General features: G+C 41.7%; 1 protein-coding gene across 4 annotated transcripts in view; it reads left to right on the top strand.

Moving 5' to 3' along the window:
* Positions 1-17,442, top strand: part of PALLD (palladin, cytoskeletal associated protein) — a 286,634-nt gene that overhangs the window by 66,029 nt on the left and 203,163 nt on the right. The window contains exon 1 of one of the 4 annotated variants that reach the window (XM_073001463.2): positions 8,641-8,776. The exons of the other annotated variants lie outside the window; for them this stretch is intronic. The gene's annotated coding sequence lies outside the window, so the exon portion shown is untranslated. Of the gene's footprint in view, positions 1-8,640; positions 8,777-17,442 lie in introns of those variants that run through there. 4 annotated transcript variants of the gene reach the window in all.

The following is a 17,442-nucleotide window of genomic DNA, read 5'->3' on the forward strand; positions in this document are numbered from 1 at the left end:
TGCCTACGACGGATTTTTGGTATCACCTGGCAGGACAGAGTTCCAAATAGAGTAGTCCTAGAACGAGCTGGAATTTTCAGCATGCATACATTACTGAAACAGCGACGTCTACGCTGGCTTGGGCACGTTGTGAGAATGGCTGATGGTCGGATTCCAAAGGATCTCCTATATGGAGAATTAGTGCAGGGAAATCGCCCCAGAGGGAGACCACAGCTGCGATACAAGGATATCTGCAAGCGGGATCTGAAGGCCTTAGGAATAGACCTCAACAGATGGGAAACTCTGACATCTGATCGTTCAGCCTGGAGGCAGGCAGTACATCATGGCCTCTCCCAATTTGAAGAGACCCTTGTCCAGCAGGCTGAGGCAAAGAGGAAGTCACAAAGGAAGCAAAACCAGGGAGCTGGACAGGGGACAGATTGGATTTGTCTCCAGTGTGGAAGAGATTGTCACTCTCGAATTGGCCTCCTCAGCCACACTAGACGCTGTTCCAAGTCCTCCATACAGAGCACGATACCATAGTCTTTCGAGACTGAAGGATGCCTACTACTAAGTGTGGTACAGTGGTTGAAGGGTTGGGTTGTAATTCAGGAGACCTGGATTTAAGTCCCCATATAGTAATACATTACAGGGTAACTTGGGTGAATCACTGTGGCTCAGCCTGAATTATCTCAAGTTGCTGCGCTCACAGATGATAGCCATGTATGCCATCATGAATGCACTGGAGGAAATGTGACATAAACACAATTAGTAAGTAAGTAAGTAAGTAAGTAAGTAAGTAAGTAAGTAAGTAAGTAAGTAAGTAAGTAAGTAAGTAAGTAAGTAAGTAAGTAAATAAATAAATAAATAAATAAATAAATAAATAAATAAATAAATAAATGCTTATCTAGCATCTAAGGGTTGCTTGTACATAATTAAAGAAAGTGCTAGTGATTCATAGTGCAATGTATTCCTCCATTATGTGTTAGCAATTTTTGTGCAGGTCGTCCCAAAATGATTAAGAAAAAAATACACATGCTTATTGTGAAATTAAAAGCTCATCTGGAAAGACCCCAAAATTACTGTCAGATATCAGTGATACAATGCAGATTGCTTCCTTATGTTGTATGTCTTGAAATCTTGATGTACCGGTAACTTGGTACCAGATCACAGCTAGAGACAGATGCTAAATGATTCTAAAATCTACAATTTTTCATATCCCGTTGTAAAAATGGGGCTGGTCAGAGGCAGAATATAAAAATATTTACTCATAATTTAGGAATTCAGGAGTGCCCCCCACTATTTTGGGGGTGACTCTCACCCATGCTCCATGCGTTAGATTTTCAGCAGTGATTCGTAATACAGTATTAAATTTTTTCACTGAAAAAAAGAAAGAAGCTGGGATAATAATTCCCAGCCCTCTACCTGAATAACTTTCCCATCTGCAAGGTGGAAAGAACAAAAAAACAAAGCACTACCTGTCTCCACTTGTTAGAAAAACTGGAACAAATTTCAGTGTTGACTAGGACATTTCTATTTATTTACTAGGTAAGGCTAACATAATCAAGGATTTAAAATAAAAAAATCATTGATTATTTTTTGCATTTTCTACACAACGTGGCAGTTTTCAGAGAGGAAACCATGTTCAGCCAAAGAATACTGTACTTCAGCAAAAACAGTTATCTCGTACTGTCTGTCTGTCTTTGAGACAAACAAAGCAATTTCTCTGTGAACTGATATGGATTGTAAGAAGTGTACTGTAATTCAAAGAAGCCCATATGGAAATAAATTTCTTACTGTTTAAGGTGACAAAATCCTTTTTTCTTTCTTTCCACACAATATGATTTCAGATCTGTAAGGTGACAACTTTATAAGCTGATTGGCAAACATGCATAGATATTCACATTCAGGAACTGAAACTGGAAAATAAATCCCACTTATTTTCTTTCCACATTTTTCACAAATGTAAATTTTGTACCAAAGCTAAAAGTATAGTTTAACTATATTATGTAATCAATAATTAGATCTTCACAAGCAAGGCCATGAGGTTTTCCAGTCCCATAAAAGCATGTTTTGATTAATATATATGGGGTACTCTTGGGTCTGTGCCTGAGCCAAAAGAGATTGAGAGAAAGACCACTTTTCATTGGAAACATATGGAGCTGCTAACATAGAAATCAACAGAATTCTTCCATTTGTTCTCTGGCACTACAACCTTCAAGGAGATCCAGTCAAAATAATAAAAAGGCAAATATTGTGCAAAAGCCTTTATTATATTAATACTCTGTAACACTGAAAGTGGAACACGTGTGCACATAAAGAGCAAAGGGGAATTTGCTGTGCTGTGACCACATTTATTGCGATTCTTATCAGAACCCTTATGCCGTCATGACAAGCTTATGTGTGACTAAATATATCTGGAAGCTGATTTGACTGGAAGGAATAGACACAGAATAATTCCCAATCGAACGGCTACGTTTTATGGCTTACACCATACCATTCACCTGAATAAAGATATTGCAAATATATGTTTACTCACAAGCAAATCTCTGCAAATTCAGTGGACCTTTTTAATAATCCTTTTTAGGACTGAACTGTCAGTGTAATCCATTTTTCTTATTAACTTGGCCAAAACTACAAGTATTTGCTGGATGATAAAAGTTTCACTTATACAGACATTTTAGTATAGTTTTTGTAAATGTTTCTCATTTTACAGTATTCCAGTCTTTTCCCAATTCGAAATGTTCACTTAGGACTTCAAGCTCCTTTCTTCATACGGATAGTGTGTGTGTGGTTCCCTTTAAAAAGCCACCCCAGCTTTTTTGTTGTTTACTGGCCTGGCTTATGGTACATCAGTTTTCCTAAACCACAGTATCTGATGGGGGAAGTGGTAAGCAATGTGATAAATGAGATGTTCCTTTCTGTCCTATCCCTCATATTCTAGGGCAGAGCATTTTAGCTACTTATGTTGTGTTCAGAATCCACACAGAACTAGACCTCTAACACAGGGCAGTGTGTAAAGGGCAGGCCATAGATGTCTTGCAGACCATCAGAGCCCCCAGTGTGGTTGCCTAGAAATCCATACACACTGGTGGAAAAGTGATGCTACAAGCCTCCATGAGCATCATTTGCTACTTAATACTGGTCAGCTGTGTGTGATATTATGTGCTATCTTTTAGGAGCCTGCCTGGGTGTTAAGATCATAATGGGAGACCCACCACCTTCATAGGTGTGTTTGGTGGGGATATGGGAGAGGGCTTACTTTGTATACTTACACATTTAGCTTTTAAATATTGCCTTTTAATGATGTAAGCCATCTTGGGTCCTTTTTAAGAAGAAAAGTGGGGTAATTTTTAAAATTATTTAATTAATTAAAAACAAATAAAGGTGATATTCAGGGAAGCCTGGACCTATTTCTCTCTCTGCACCCAGTCCTGAAATCACCTTCTTCTTTTTTAAGAATCAGAGAGTGACTGGACCCTGTGGGACCTGTGGTATTCTCACCTGAAGTGTTGTAAATGGTGTTCCCAAGCTTCAGTCACTTGCCACATACAGGTTGAGTGTGTACACGCACAAGCACATTAATGTGTGCTTCTTCTTTCTTTACACAAAATGAGAACCCAGAACAACAACAACAACAACAACAAAACTATCTCAACAAATATATTAAATCTTGGATTACTTTTTTTGTCCCAGCATTGGAACACTGGAATAATGCATTGGAACAAAACAAAATTAGAGTTGGAAAATATGTCACAAAGCATTCAGTACCTTTTTGTTGTTGTTGTTGTACCCCAGTGGCCTCATCTAAAGAATCAGATATCCGTTTTCATTTAGCTGTTCAGATGGACATAATATCCTCTACACTTGTAGCACTAGAGCACTATAGTTGCAAGGTACTGCAGAACTGTAAACTCTAGAGAATACCTCAAGAAATTACATCGGTGTTTCCAAAAGACTATCTTAAACCATATTAGTCTTTTAGAGAAGCCATACATACTCTGTGAGATCTGGATCTGCTTTTTTAAAAGAAGGGGGAAAAAAGCAAAGCTCAGTTTTAAATTGTGGCAGCCACAATGGGTCTGAGCCATGTTATACTGTCCATGTGCCACATCACAGACAATGCTCCGAATATTGTCTCCTGCCATGTACCAACTTTTGTTGCCCAAAGGAAGCAAACATTGCTTCCATAAAGGTTGTCTTAACAGCAATCCATGTAAGAAACAAAGAAGAGCCCAAATGGATCACCCCAAAGGCCGATCCAGCTTGAATCTAAAGAGTCATGGGTGCCATGAATAATGCATTATTCATCAGCTAAGAAATAACATTTAAAGATGCAGTGTTTCTTTAGGTGAAATGAATTGATTCATGTTAGATCATAATCTGAATATATACACAAGTCACATTCTTGCTGCAAAACGTATGGCAGTTTTTTCACTATGCCTGCATTAATATGAACAATTTAATAATACTGACAACACTGTTTATAGATGACCTTCAGTTGCAAATGGTTTTTTTTTAAACCATCCTGGAAGACCAGGGCTGACAAAATTAAATCAGTCTCTTCTTGTGTTTTCAAAGCAGAATGGGACAGCCAGCATTCTGAAGCCGGGCAAATTGTTCCATTCAAGTAATTTCATGTGATATTAAAATTTATTCCCCCAAAAAATCATTTCTGACATTTTCCACAGTATTGCCAAGTACATATATCTGTTCCTGGTTTAGCTGTACCTAAAAGAATTTTTTCTCATAAGATCTTGCCATTGGTACAGGGTACAGCAGAAGGTTATAAAATTACCTGCTGTTTTTAATATTTGTAAAATCTTAAGGAATTCAGACTTGTTCGTTAGATCGCTCCTAACTGGGGCATAAGCTTTTCCAGTCCTCTCCAATGCAAATAATCCACACTGCACAAGTTGGTAGGGATCAGTGTGAGCGGAAACATGGGTGAATCAAACAACCTGCAACAGCAGGGGTCCCTGGAGCCATTCTTCTCCATTTTGTGTCCAACTAAATCAATCTGTGAAATAACTAGGATCCCACAAAGACAGATACAACAAGCCGAGAAGGACTTTTTTTTATGTTTACAAGCATTCTGTTATAATAGTTTTAATTTACAAAAAGCTTCAAATATATTAAAATATTGCAATTTTGCCAGTAGGCCTAGTCACAAACAAATTGTTTTGGAAACCATGAATCCCACTTGACTATTTCTGCATCCCACATGTAGCAGCTTGTACTCTCCATATATTTTGGGTTACAATCACCATCAACTTCAGACAGCATAGTTAATGAATGGTGTGAGGAATATGTTGTAGTGCAGAATATCTGGAGAGCACCAGGTTGAGAAGAATTGCTTCATAGCAGTGGTTCCCAGCCTTGGGTAACCCAGGTGTTCTTTGATTGCAATTCCCAGAAGTCTTCACCACTAGCTGTGCTGGCTAGGATTTCTGGGTACTGCACTTCAAGAACACCTGGGTTATCCAAGTGTTCCCTACACCAGTGGTCCCCAACCCTGGGCCTCCAGATGTTCTTGGACTTCAACTCCCAGAAATCCTGGCCAGCAGAGGTGGTGGTGAAAGCTTCTGGGAGTTGCAGTCCAAGAACATCTGGAGGCCCAAGGTTGAGGACCACTGCCCTATACTGCTCTACAGTGTAGGTAATGAGGAATTTATGGCAATCCAGAGATGATTGGACTCCAGTTTTCACTATCATGTGTGGTGGTTTCACAAGCAGACACCTCCCTTGGAGATAAATTAGCTGGGTGAATACTGCTGTAGCAGGTGGAAGCTGGGGAAATGTTAACATTTTGAAGACAAATTCTACATGTACCTGCCTGCCTCTGCCACAGATAAACTGGTGTGTGTGTATGTGTGTGTGTGAAATTTGACAGGGGCAGTTGTGATCATGTTATCCCCCCCCCCCCCCAAGCAAGGGCTGGCCTTGCCTAAAACAGTTTAACCCTATTTAGTTGTTAAGAAAGCATATAGGGCCAATATTTGAAAGAGGAACATGCTAGCCCCTCCTCCTCTGGAGTAATATTGAACCAAAAAGCATGACAGTCTGAAGATGGGGAGGCTCTTGTTCCCGTGGATGTATTTCCGTGAGCCAAAACTCCAGGCTTGGGGAATTTCTTGGCTCGCATTTATAGCCAACCAGCACAAACCTCCTACAATGGTTGTGTTCACCACTGAAGATGAGGTCAGCATGCTCTCCTCAACATGTGTAAGCTCCATGCATTTTTTCACAAACAGAATATGGTAGTGTTTCCCCCCCTCATCTGGGAGGCCTTTTGAACCATGAAGAGTAGAAATACCACTGATTTCAAACATAAATGTTGATCTTCCCCTATCTGGACCTATAGAGAGGCAACACTCAGGGGTTTTCTCCCCCCTTTTTATGATTGTTTCTCACTTATTTAGTATAACCTATCCTATGCCAATCCAATCCTAATACTGTACCAACAAAAATGAAAGGTCATCAACTCATCCATCCATTGATATCTCTTAATAAGATATCATTCATTGATTATCTACAAGATGGACTTGTAAATTGCCCCACTGGATAATATTGGAGCTGCCTCCAATGGTAGAAAGGGATAATGTATTTGGCCATTGGCTGGGCAGGAAGGGGTGTCCTGAGAGTTATCGATCAATAAAGTAATTTTCTCTACACTCTAAACATTTAGTTGCAGTGGTGGTGTAGTGCAGGAATAAACCTGTATGTGTGGACTTGAGCAGCAGTGCTGCTAATGAAGCTACATGGGACTTTGATTAGGCTATGGTTCTGTACACATTCATCTGGGAAGAAATCCCCTGAACACAGTAACGAGATTTACTTCTGAGTAGACATCCAGAGGATTATGTTGCACACGTGTTATTGAAAACAGGTGGTTTGAATTGGCTCTGGCTGCATAGTAGAGATGTACTACACATTCCTAATCTTTTGATGTGGAAATTATTTATCCAGAGTTTTCCTTCTTGTGCTTAGTATTGAAGTACAGCATAAAACTTTACCCACAATAACAGCATTCCTTTAAGGTGGCCTATTAAATGTCTCCCATATTCCCAGGCATCTGATAGTACTGGACTGGCAATTTTTAAAATGTATCATCACAAGTTATTTTCCCTGGTAATATGCTGTGTGTGTTCAGAGGGGGTCGTTTTACATTATAGATATATTGTTTTTGTTTGGACTTTTTAAAAAATATGAAAAGTTCTGTAGGCAAAACTAGCACAATACTTCTGTTGATGCTATGAGAATTTAAAGTTAGTACATGGAAGTTTCCATGCAATCTAGTAGTGTATGGGGGAGCAATTGGTTAGCATTACTGTACATTTTAGTTCAAATGGCATGTGCACTATTGATAATATTGACATTCACTCTTCCTTTTTTGAACATTTGTAATAGGCTTTTAACTGAAATAATATCAGCTGTGGGTCTGATGGCAATTTTTAGAATATATATTTTAATTGCATTTTAATTATTTTGCCCTTTTATTTTGCCTTTTTATTGTACAGTATTTTAAATGCTGTAAGCCGCCGAGAGACCTTCGGTAGTGTGGGCAGTATATAAGTTAAATAAATAAATAAATAAATAAATAAATAAATAAATAAATAAATAAATAAATTGCACACTGTGTTGTTTGAACCCCTTTAATTGGAATTATGCCGCTACAATAACCTGCATTTTAGCCCAGAGGTTAATTGCTTCATTGAAATGTTACCTCTCTTTTAATTGGTCTGTTGTTTTTAAGTAGGAAACGCACACCTTCAAAAGATGGAGACTCTGGACTGGCAGCCTTATTTTTAAAGGAATGCCGAAGCGGAATAAGCTAAACTAGAAAAAAAGGAAAAAGAGGAAAAAAGCGCACCCGCGGACAAAGCTGCACAGTGATATACGTAGTAGCAAAATTCACCCGTATAGCTACTCCAACACAGACCGTCTGTTGGCGCATATCATACTAACGAAGCGGTTTAGGATTGGGAAGCTGAGCCCGCCTTACCCACCAGACACCCGAACTCGAATATTGGACCACCTGCCTTTTAGCAAACAAGCAGAAACCGCTCTTCTTGATAAGAGTGGCGTAGAAAGAGACCCGCCGAGGGTGCCTCTTGAACAGCAGGAGCCCGAGATACCGAGCAGGAAACAATCCGGGGCGTATTCCCGTCAGGTGACAAAAGAAACTTTCAGTAGGTGTTGCGCTGGTGAGGAAGGGCGTGCCCAGCCAGACAGGCTCGGAGGATCAAAGCCGCACTGTGCGGCTTAACTGCCTGTTAATTGGCGCTGAGCGCGGCCCTTATAGATTTAGGGCTTTGGCGAGTCAAAAAAAAGGGGGGCGGGGCGGTAGTTTTGAATAAACTGATGCTCTTCCCCCCCCAATACACACATTCCGTCCCCCTCCTAGTTAGCGGGGGGGGGCTGTAGGAGGAGAGGAAATGTAAAGGGGGCGTAGAAGTGATGAGGGGACAGTCAGCCCGAGTGGGGCTTCGCGGTCGTGTTATTTTTGGACACCGGCGGCATTCCAGCGCGCGCGTGCGCCCCCCCCCTCCAAGTCCTCCCTCGCGGAGCCCAGGCAGGCAGGCAGGGCCGGCGTTGCTGCGCAAGGGAGCGCGCGCACCACTCGCCACTCCGCCCGGGGAGAGCAAGAAGGAGAGCCGCACGTTGGCGGCGCGCCAGAGGACTTCGGCTCGCCTCCTTCCTCGCCGCCAGCAGCCTTTGTTCTTCCTCGGGAAGCCGTCCCGAGTGCGAGCGGGCAAGCAGCTTTCTCCCTTCGCGCGGCAGCGGCTCTTACCTAGTAAGTGGCTGCGAACCCGGCTGTCTATTAATTGCCTCTCCTCTCCTCCCCCCGCACCACGTACACCCCGCCCGTTCCCGCCTTCTGCGGACAAGGGTGCCTCGAGAGCGGCGCGAGGGGGGAGCCGAGAGTGGTCGCTGGCTGGGAACGGCTGGCGGGTCCGAGCTCAAGGAGGCCCCGAAAGCGGCGGTGACGGAGGTCGGGGAGAGGTGGGGGGTTTGCACTGGGAGAGAGGGCCCCTTTTTCTTGTCGTAGCGGTAAGTTCCAGCGATTATCTTCTACCAGGGGGTGAGAGAAGTGATGGGCTTCAGGTGCATGGGAGGAGCAGGAAGGAACCCTTGCAAACATGCACTTTTGTGAATGGGCTGCCCGTGTGAAGTGTCGCTTCTTTTGGTTTGCTTTTGCTCCTCCGGAACAGAAAAGAAAGAGAGACTGCAGGGTTTTGTTTCTTTTTTGTTACGCTAAGTTCCAAAGTCCTTCCCTTATGCTGTAAAATGCTTTTGTCGGTCGCGGCGTGCAAAGCTTGCACGTACGTTCGTCTCTCTCTCTCTGTGTGGTCTTAAACTACAGTACTTCTGCAGCAACAAGTGTCCCAATGTCAGTAGAAAGCTATCTAAGTCATGTAATAAACCATATGAGGTGTAGGGATGACTGTCTTGAGAGGTGGGGGTTATTCTCTGGGACACCAGCAAACGAAACATTTGTGGATGTCAATACTAGTTCGTACAAAGGTATTCTCTCCTCGCCGCCTTGTGAACTGTGCTTTATGGAAGCCACAAATAGGCCAGCCCTTCGAATGGTCTTCATTCATTTTGTCTGGTCTTCTCTCTCCCTCAAGTCCCCCAAATGTTGGAATCAAAAAGGTTTTAAAACATCTTAGTGGACCACAAACTCTGTAGAAAACGCTTATTCAGGGCTTTACACAACTTGTTGCTCCTCCTGCCAATTTTTAAAAGATTATAGACTTTCAACAGCAAGTTAAAAAAAGCTGGTAACCAATCCAGCTGTACTGAAATACTGTACAGTACTTTGAAGTTCTCTTGATTATTATAGGAGAAAGCTGAAAGTCTGTAACTTCCTTTGAAATCAGTGAGACGTGATAAATGCTTTTCTTTGGTAGGGTGGCGTTCTGAAAGATCAATTCTTTGAATTTATGATTAAAATGGACATGTATATGTGGGAGATGAATGAAGTGTTGGGAATATATGTGCAGTAGACTGAAATCATGGTCGCTTTATGTTTCTCCCTGTCAATAAAATTGGTTCTGGTTTCCTCTTCTTTTTTCAGGAAAACCAAAGCAGCCAGTGCTGTGTTTGTAGAAAACTTGGATGATTTAAGATGAACCTGAAGAATTGTGTTTACAGTACTGTATTCCACAGTACTAATTCAGTGCTTCTGTTTTGACAGCTAGGCTCCATCTGTGAAATAGGAATCTCCCTTAGGAAGTACATTGTCTCAAAATTACTGATGCACAGTCAGTTCATAATGCTACTAGGTATTTGAGCTGGCAACTGGATCCAGCCGAATTCCCTTGGCAAAATAGTAATCCAGTCATTTGAGCAGATAAAGCAAACATGATTGTGAAGCAAGTGGGAACTGGTAACTATGCTGTGAATGTTGGTACAATTATTAATATAAATTGCAGCAGCTAAAAGTATAACTGTCACTTACTTTCTACCCCAGTAGTTGTTCCTGAGTCTGATTAATAAGGGGACGTGGTGGCGCTGCAGGCTAGACTGCAGAAGCCTGTGCTGCAGGGTCAGAAGACCAAGCAGTCGTAAGATCGAATCCACGCGACGGAGTGAGCGCCTGTCGCTTGTCCCAGCTCCCACCAACCTAGCGGTTTGAAAGCATGCAAATGCAAGTAGATAAATAGGGACCACCTCGCTGGGAAGGTAAACAGCATTCTGTGTCTAAGTCGCACTGGCCATGTGACCACGGAAGATTGTCTTTGGACAAACGATGGCTCTATGGCTTGGAAACGGGGATGAGCACCGCCCCCTAGAGTCGAACATGACTGGACAAAAATTGTCAAGGGGAACCTTTACCTTTACCTTTACCTGATTAATAATTCTGGCATTCTCTGTTGAACCCTGTAGAAGCATGCAATGAATAAGTGTTCTGTTAATCTAATCAGTTGTTTTCTAATTGCAATTCTGAATTCTCATTTTATGTGCTTGGAGTTCAAGCTTTCATTCTCTTTTCAGCATGATGCTGACTAAAAAAACCCGATAAATTGTCATCACTGCATTGGGCGCAAGCAGCTCCTTTTACATGCTGTTGTTTAGTCTATTTATAAAACAAAATTCACTCAGTTGGAACTGGAGACTGGAACTACCAAAGATTCCTGTTCAGAGCTAAAATTGGAATGGTAGTTTCTGGAATTGAGCTCTCTTCCTATGATAGCATTTGGTCCGGCAATATTTTAAACTTGTCCATATCCAGAGGTGCAATGCAATTTCTGGCATGAGAAGCATTTAGTTACCCTTCCTGTTTTGTTGTTCTTAATAATGATGATGTTTTAAGGCTGCAATGCTAAATATGCATACTAAGGTGTAAATGCTGTTGAGCTCAGTTAGACCTCTTTCTGCATAAGCAAGTATTAGTTTGTGTACTTAAACTTCATAAGGTTGGAAAGGACCAGAAAACTGACATCAAATTACCATTTTCTTATGTGGTATGCCCTGTAAGTCCATCTCCTACAGACGTACACACCCATATGCAATGCTAGCCGTGCAAGCGTATAGCAAGTGGAGAGCAGGAATGAACAAATGTGACAAAGGCAGTACAGAGGGGCAGTCTGCTCCAGATAATACGTGAAAAGAGTTTGAAGTGTAGCAGCCAGAATACCCTCAACTCTGCCCTAAGCTTCTCTCTCCCTCCTTTGACCTGATAAGTGCAATTTACTTATGTGCTCTGAATGTGAAATAAAATGCTTAGGGCCTCCACAGAAATGTTAATAAAATGCAAAGCTATCCTGCTCAACACATTAGCATTTGTGATGGATGCACTTATGCGAACAGGTCTGGACAAAACCATCCAAAATTTAACTGTCTCCTTGGCTCTTTTTTAAGGGTAAAAAGCCCTTTAGTTTCCTCTGTTTTGGGGGTACATGTGGTTTTTAAACAAACTTTGGATTGTGTGGTGATTTGCTTGATTTATCTGGGATGGTCTGTCACCCAAGCATTACTGTGACATACTCCATACAAGTTGGGGTCCTATGCAAAGGTCCCCCTGCCCAGAGTATAAGGATGCTAGTGGCTATAATCCTGCCTTCCCTGCTAGGAAGAAAGAATAATGAATTCCCAATGGTAGAGGAGAGACCCTCCTCTCCCTGCTTTCCTCACAGTTGTGAGGGTTTGAGTCCTGGGTCCACTTTTTCTTCAAATAAATTGACAGACTTCCTTGGTTTGGAAATTGGAGTCACATTTATCAGATTATTTAACAGACGGCCTATATCTACAAACGTATTCCAACCGTTGTCTCCCTCTAACAATGCGTTAGGAGGGGGCTTCCAGTCTTCAACTTTGAACAGATTAGTCCCCTGGGTATTCCAGGGACCTGGCCAGTTCAGGGTACTTTCTGCACTTAATAATTGCCCATCCTCCCCTTCCAATGGGGTACTGTATCTTTGTCCCGGCCATCTGTCCAGATCGGGTTTCGGGAGGAGGCATTCTACGGCCAGAGTCTCCCGAAGGACCGCTCTGCTGCTACTGTATCATCAGCCATTCCAATCTCTCTCTCTCTCTCCTTTCCCTCTCAACCTTCTCTTTTTCCTCCCTCAGGAAGTACATTGTCTCAATGTTCCTTCCTCCTTCGTCTCATGCTCCCCCCAATAAGAGGTTAGGTGTAATCTCACTCCTTCTCCGGGCATCTGCCTCTTCTCTTGGGACCCTCAGATTCTCCACCTTCCCAGTCCATGGTTCCTCTAGCCATATCCACTCCCAACCATGAGCCAAGCTGTCCTTTCCCCTCTTTCCAGCCCCGCCTCTACTTCTACCCGGGACTGTCGTTCTCTTCCCACCAAAATATTCCCGCCTTCTCCAACGGACATTCCCCTCCATTTCTCGTCCACGTTCCCTGGATTTTGCTCAGGTGGTCTAATCTTCCTGGGAGGGGGAATGGGGGGTGTTTGCACCTCCTTGTTGGCAGAGAGTGGGAGGTACGGCACTCCCATGAGAGGGGCCTTGCTCTCACCACCAGCCTCACAACAATAAACGTGTGTTTGTTTATGCTGAAAGATAATGACTTGCTCAAGGTCACCCAGTAAACTTCATGGATTTGAACCCAGGTCTTAGCCATTATAGTCAGACAGTAACCACTAGACTGTACTGGCGGTGTCGTTGTTTCTTAGCTAACATGGTGGGGTGCATTAAATATGGCATTTGGTAGGAAAGATCTTTTACCATATTAACATAAACATTCCAGATGGAGTGCTACAGTTCTAATGGCAGGTGCTATTTCTCTGTTGTGATGCTTAATTATTATCCCAGTGTTGAACATAAGTGTGCTTGTACATAATTAACACACCCCTTCTCTCACATGTAAGTATATTATTAGGACTACTTGTGGGGAAAATGCATAGCATTTTACTTAAAAGTTGACAAGCATCTACATAAGTCCCGAGTGTCTGACACGTGGTTCGGCAACTTACTTGCACAGTGCAGCCAACTTCTTTGACTCTAGCAAATTCTCAGTTTGAATTATACATGTACTGACATATTCAGTAAGCTTAGTATACCTGTTTTAAAATGACAGCATAGCATAATGCTGGCTGACAAAAGGCGGAAAGAGCTTGCAAAAAAGAGGCAAGGCTATGTGAGTATCTCTGATTCATATCCAGATGGAGTCTGAGGTCCCAGTTTGGGCTGCAAGGGAGAACTGCTGGCATATGTTAGCTGTACATCAGTGGTGTCGAACTGTGGCCCTCCAGATGTTCTTGGACTTCAACTCCCAGAAGCCTTCACCACCAACTCTGCTGGCCAGGATTTCTGGGAGTTGAAGGCCAAGAACATCTGGAGGGCCACAGTTCGACACCACTGCTGTACATTAACATCTGATCTGTGCTGGTGTTTGGATTTTAAAGGACTGGGGGAGTTTGGTATTGTCAAAGAAAGATAAAATTACCTTAGCAAGAGAACTGGGTTAAATCTTAGGAGTTTTACTTGAAAGCTTATGAAAGATAGTTTTCTGAGCAGTACATTAAGGTGGAACATTCTGTTATCTTTAGAGTGTAAATGGTGAGGAAAGCTGAACCAAAAGAGGGTCTGGGAGCCAAATATGGCTAGGTCAGTGTTGTGATTGGCTTCTTCCAATATAGCTGGATTTAGGAATACAAAACCATCTTTGGTCAGTGACATCATTTGGGGGCTCTGCCAGCTGATTGTGGTATCTCTATATGTTACTGTTAGAAAAACAAATAGTCTGTCAGGGCATTATCCAGCAGCTGTGGTTTGTGGTACCTTTTCGTGACTTTACAAAGAGTTCATATTCTTTTTGCCGGAGCCATGATGTCACTTTCCCCTTTCAAGGCTTTAACCTTTGAGGGATTCTGCTATGGGACATGACTCTTAACCCTAGGAAATGGAGGTGCCCCCAAAGTCTGGCACAGATCTGTTGACTCAAGCACATTCCAGCACTCAAATGATTCAGCCACCAAATGACTCTTCTGGTCAGAGCTGCTTAAATGTGACTTTTTAAAAGAAAAGATTCTGCAACGTACATTTTAGCAAAATCCCATTTTTTACGTGTTAATTTTCTGCTTTATTGAGACCACATGTCTCCAGTCTGACATCTAAAAAAGGCATAGACATATTTGGCTGCATTGCTTGAAATGTATATTTTTTCTTTTAATTGCTTGGAGAGAGAGAAAGTTGAATGATGGAAAGCTTGGGTCAAGTCATACATATTCCAGGTTGTTACCAGATGAAGGATATGTTGTGTGTCAGATAAATTGCAGATTCATTGCGGTGAACATGTCAATGAACATTTCTGACCTTTGTTAACCCAAATGGCAAGCTGTCTGGTGTATCTACTGGGAGATTGACATAAGTGTTAGAATCCAAACCATGTTATGTAAAGCCCCATACAACATAGACTAGCTCTACATGTGCAGCAGAATGAGATGGAGAATCCTGGTACAGTGAGATAGACCATGGTAAAACTAGTATACTCATATGTTTCAGTGTAAGAAACAAGTATCTGCCAAGTGTGTATATACAGGGTGAGTTTGCACATGATGCTGAACCAGTGTTTACAATTACAGCAACAAACTGCAATTACACTTGGACTTGTGTAGTTCAGGGTTTGAAGGTCATGCCAACTTGTAGTTAACTAGTTATGATTGAGAAAAGACAGCTTCAGACTATGCATTTCAAAGCTGTATTGTTTTGAACAGATCAGAGTAAAGAATAACCATGGTTTGGATCAGACAAGTTGCTACTAATTAAAACAGAAGCTTCCTTCTGAGTGGTGGTGGGGAAGAGCCAGAGTGGATTTGATTTAAATTGATTTAAATCGTAATTTTAATTAAAAAAACAGATTTTTAAAATTTAATTGTGATTTAAATCAATCTGATTTTTAAAAAGTATTGGTTTTTATCCACCTTGGGATGAGCACATACTTAAGTCTTACAATGTTGTAATCAGCAATGCAGTTGTAAATGAAGTCAAGATTAAATTAAATTGCAGTCAATGGTGTAGTAGTAATGTATGGAGTACTCTTCAGCACAGAAATTCCCATAGCCACACCCTGCAGGAGAATCCCAAAATGTAGACAACTTTGTTGGACTTTTTCTTTTTTATTTGACAATCGAATCTTAATTTTGCATTCAGTGCTAAGACATGAGGGATAACTCAAGACAGCTGTCTCATTAGATACATTGTTGTTTAAAAAAATCCATTTTCCTCAAAGGCACTTCAAAGGATGCAGCTAAGTTGGGAGGGAACCTGGAAGCTTGGAGTGAGGAATAGTAGGTAGAAAGTGACATGCTCACTCCGGATGCTAATAAAGTCTTGGCACTTTGACCCTGCAAACCCTGGCTTCCTTCTAGTACTACATGTAATGCTAAACTGTAGTTCAATGGAAAGCAAAACTAAGCTGAAGCCAATTAGCAACCATGAGAAGGTTATAGAACTGTTTCCCTGATAACCATTTTCCCACTGAAAAATGCCCACCCCCAGATATTTTCTTCCCTAGGTTGGTAATTGCATGTGTATTTATAAATGCACATTTAGATCCTTCCTAGGAGGTGAAAGCAGTTTGGAAATAAATGGTACCTGAGCGGAAGATGACCTCCCAAAATCATAATGTTGCCACCTCCAAAGGATGCTTCTCATTTTAAAAGCAGCTTCTGAAGCTTTGTTATATGACTTTGCCTTGCATTGTATAGCTTGCTCCTGTGTCAGCTGGGCAGGTGCTGTTTTGAAATGCTCCCTGCAGACAGAGCCATTGTGGAAATCTGTTGTTGCCCAACTTTCTCACTGTTGTATTAGCCTTCTGATATTTGTCAAGATCTTGTATAAAAGGGATATCCAAAAATAGTTCCTCCCATGTCTGATTAAGCATTAATTATCAGTTTAACAATATGGGAGGTGCATGCTTATTGTGTAGTTACTGTCTCATTCCCGCCTGTCCCTTGGTTGTTTCACCAAGGAAAGGTGCTCGCTAGGTGTCATTCAGCTGCCACCAGTTGATTACATCAACTTTGTTCACTATTAATGACAGAGGTCTGGGCAATGTGTCATTCAAGAACCAAGGAGAAATTGTTTATTGTTACAAGTGATAAAAGTCCAGTCAATGTTGTTAACTCTCAACTAAACAACTTTCTCTACTCTCAACCGTGTACGCTTCTCTCCCTCTCGCTCCTTACTCTTTCCCCCACTTAACTCCGCCCCATCAACTCCTATTGGTGCATGCAAATTTCAACATAAATATTCATGAGTAGAGTGAATGCTGCAGTTACTTTCCACAAAGCTCCAGTTAAATGGCTACTTATCAATAAAAAAGAGGGCAAAAGAAGATGAATTAAAGTAAACATTTTCTTTAAAACCCTACAATGAAACTCATTCAAGTGGGGGAAACTGTGACTAAATGATTTATGTACCTCCTGAGTTTGCTACCCAGGTACAGTGGTACCTTGACTTACGAATGTCCCTACTTACGACTGTGATGAATGCCCACGTCACTCCTGTCACTCATAGCTGGAGTTCATTTGCATGAGCCTATGAGAGGACTGGAGGGGCGGGATCATTCAGTCAGTCAGTTAGTGAGTTAGAGAAGGAGAGTGTGAGGTGTGAAGGAGAGAGGTTGAAGAGCAGAAAGAAAGATAGAGAAATAGAGAGAACTGATATTAAGAAAGACAAGCTATTTAAAGTGAATAAGTAAACCAAATGGTGATTGAGTGTGTAACAAAATATATGAGGTTTCAATGATTTTGACTTTATCAATGATCAAAGAACATCTGTGATTCAGATTCAACTTAATATATTTTAATAAACAAGTTCTGTTGGCAGCAAGTGTCTGATTAAAGTCTATTACAGTGTGGAGAGGGGAAATCCACTGGTGGCAGCGAAGGAAAGAGAGAACATCGCCAGAGTGAACCCTTGTTTTGGGGGAAACAAGCAGGGGACACTGGGTGAACTTCACAACGACCATTTTGAGTTACA

Source organism: Pogona vitticeps, chromosome 5, assembly GCF_051106095.1.
Source record: "Pogona vitticeps strain Pit_001003342236 chromosome 5, PviZW2.1, whole genome shotgun sequence".
NCBI classification, from domain to species: domain Eukaryota; kingdom Metazoa; phylum Chordata; class Lepidosauria; order Squamata; family Agamidae; genus Pogona; species Pogona vitticeps.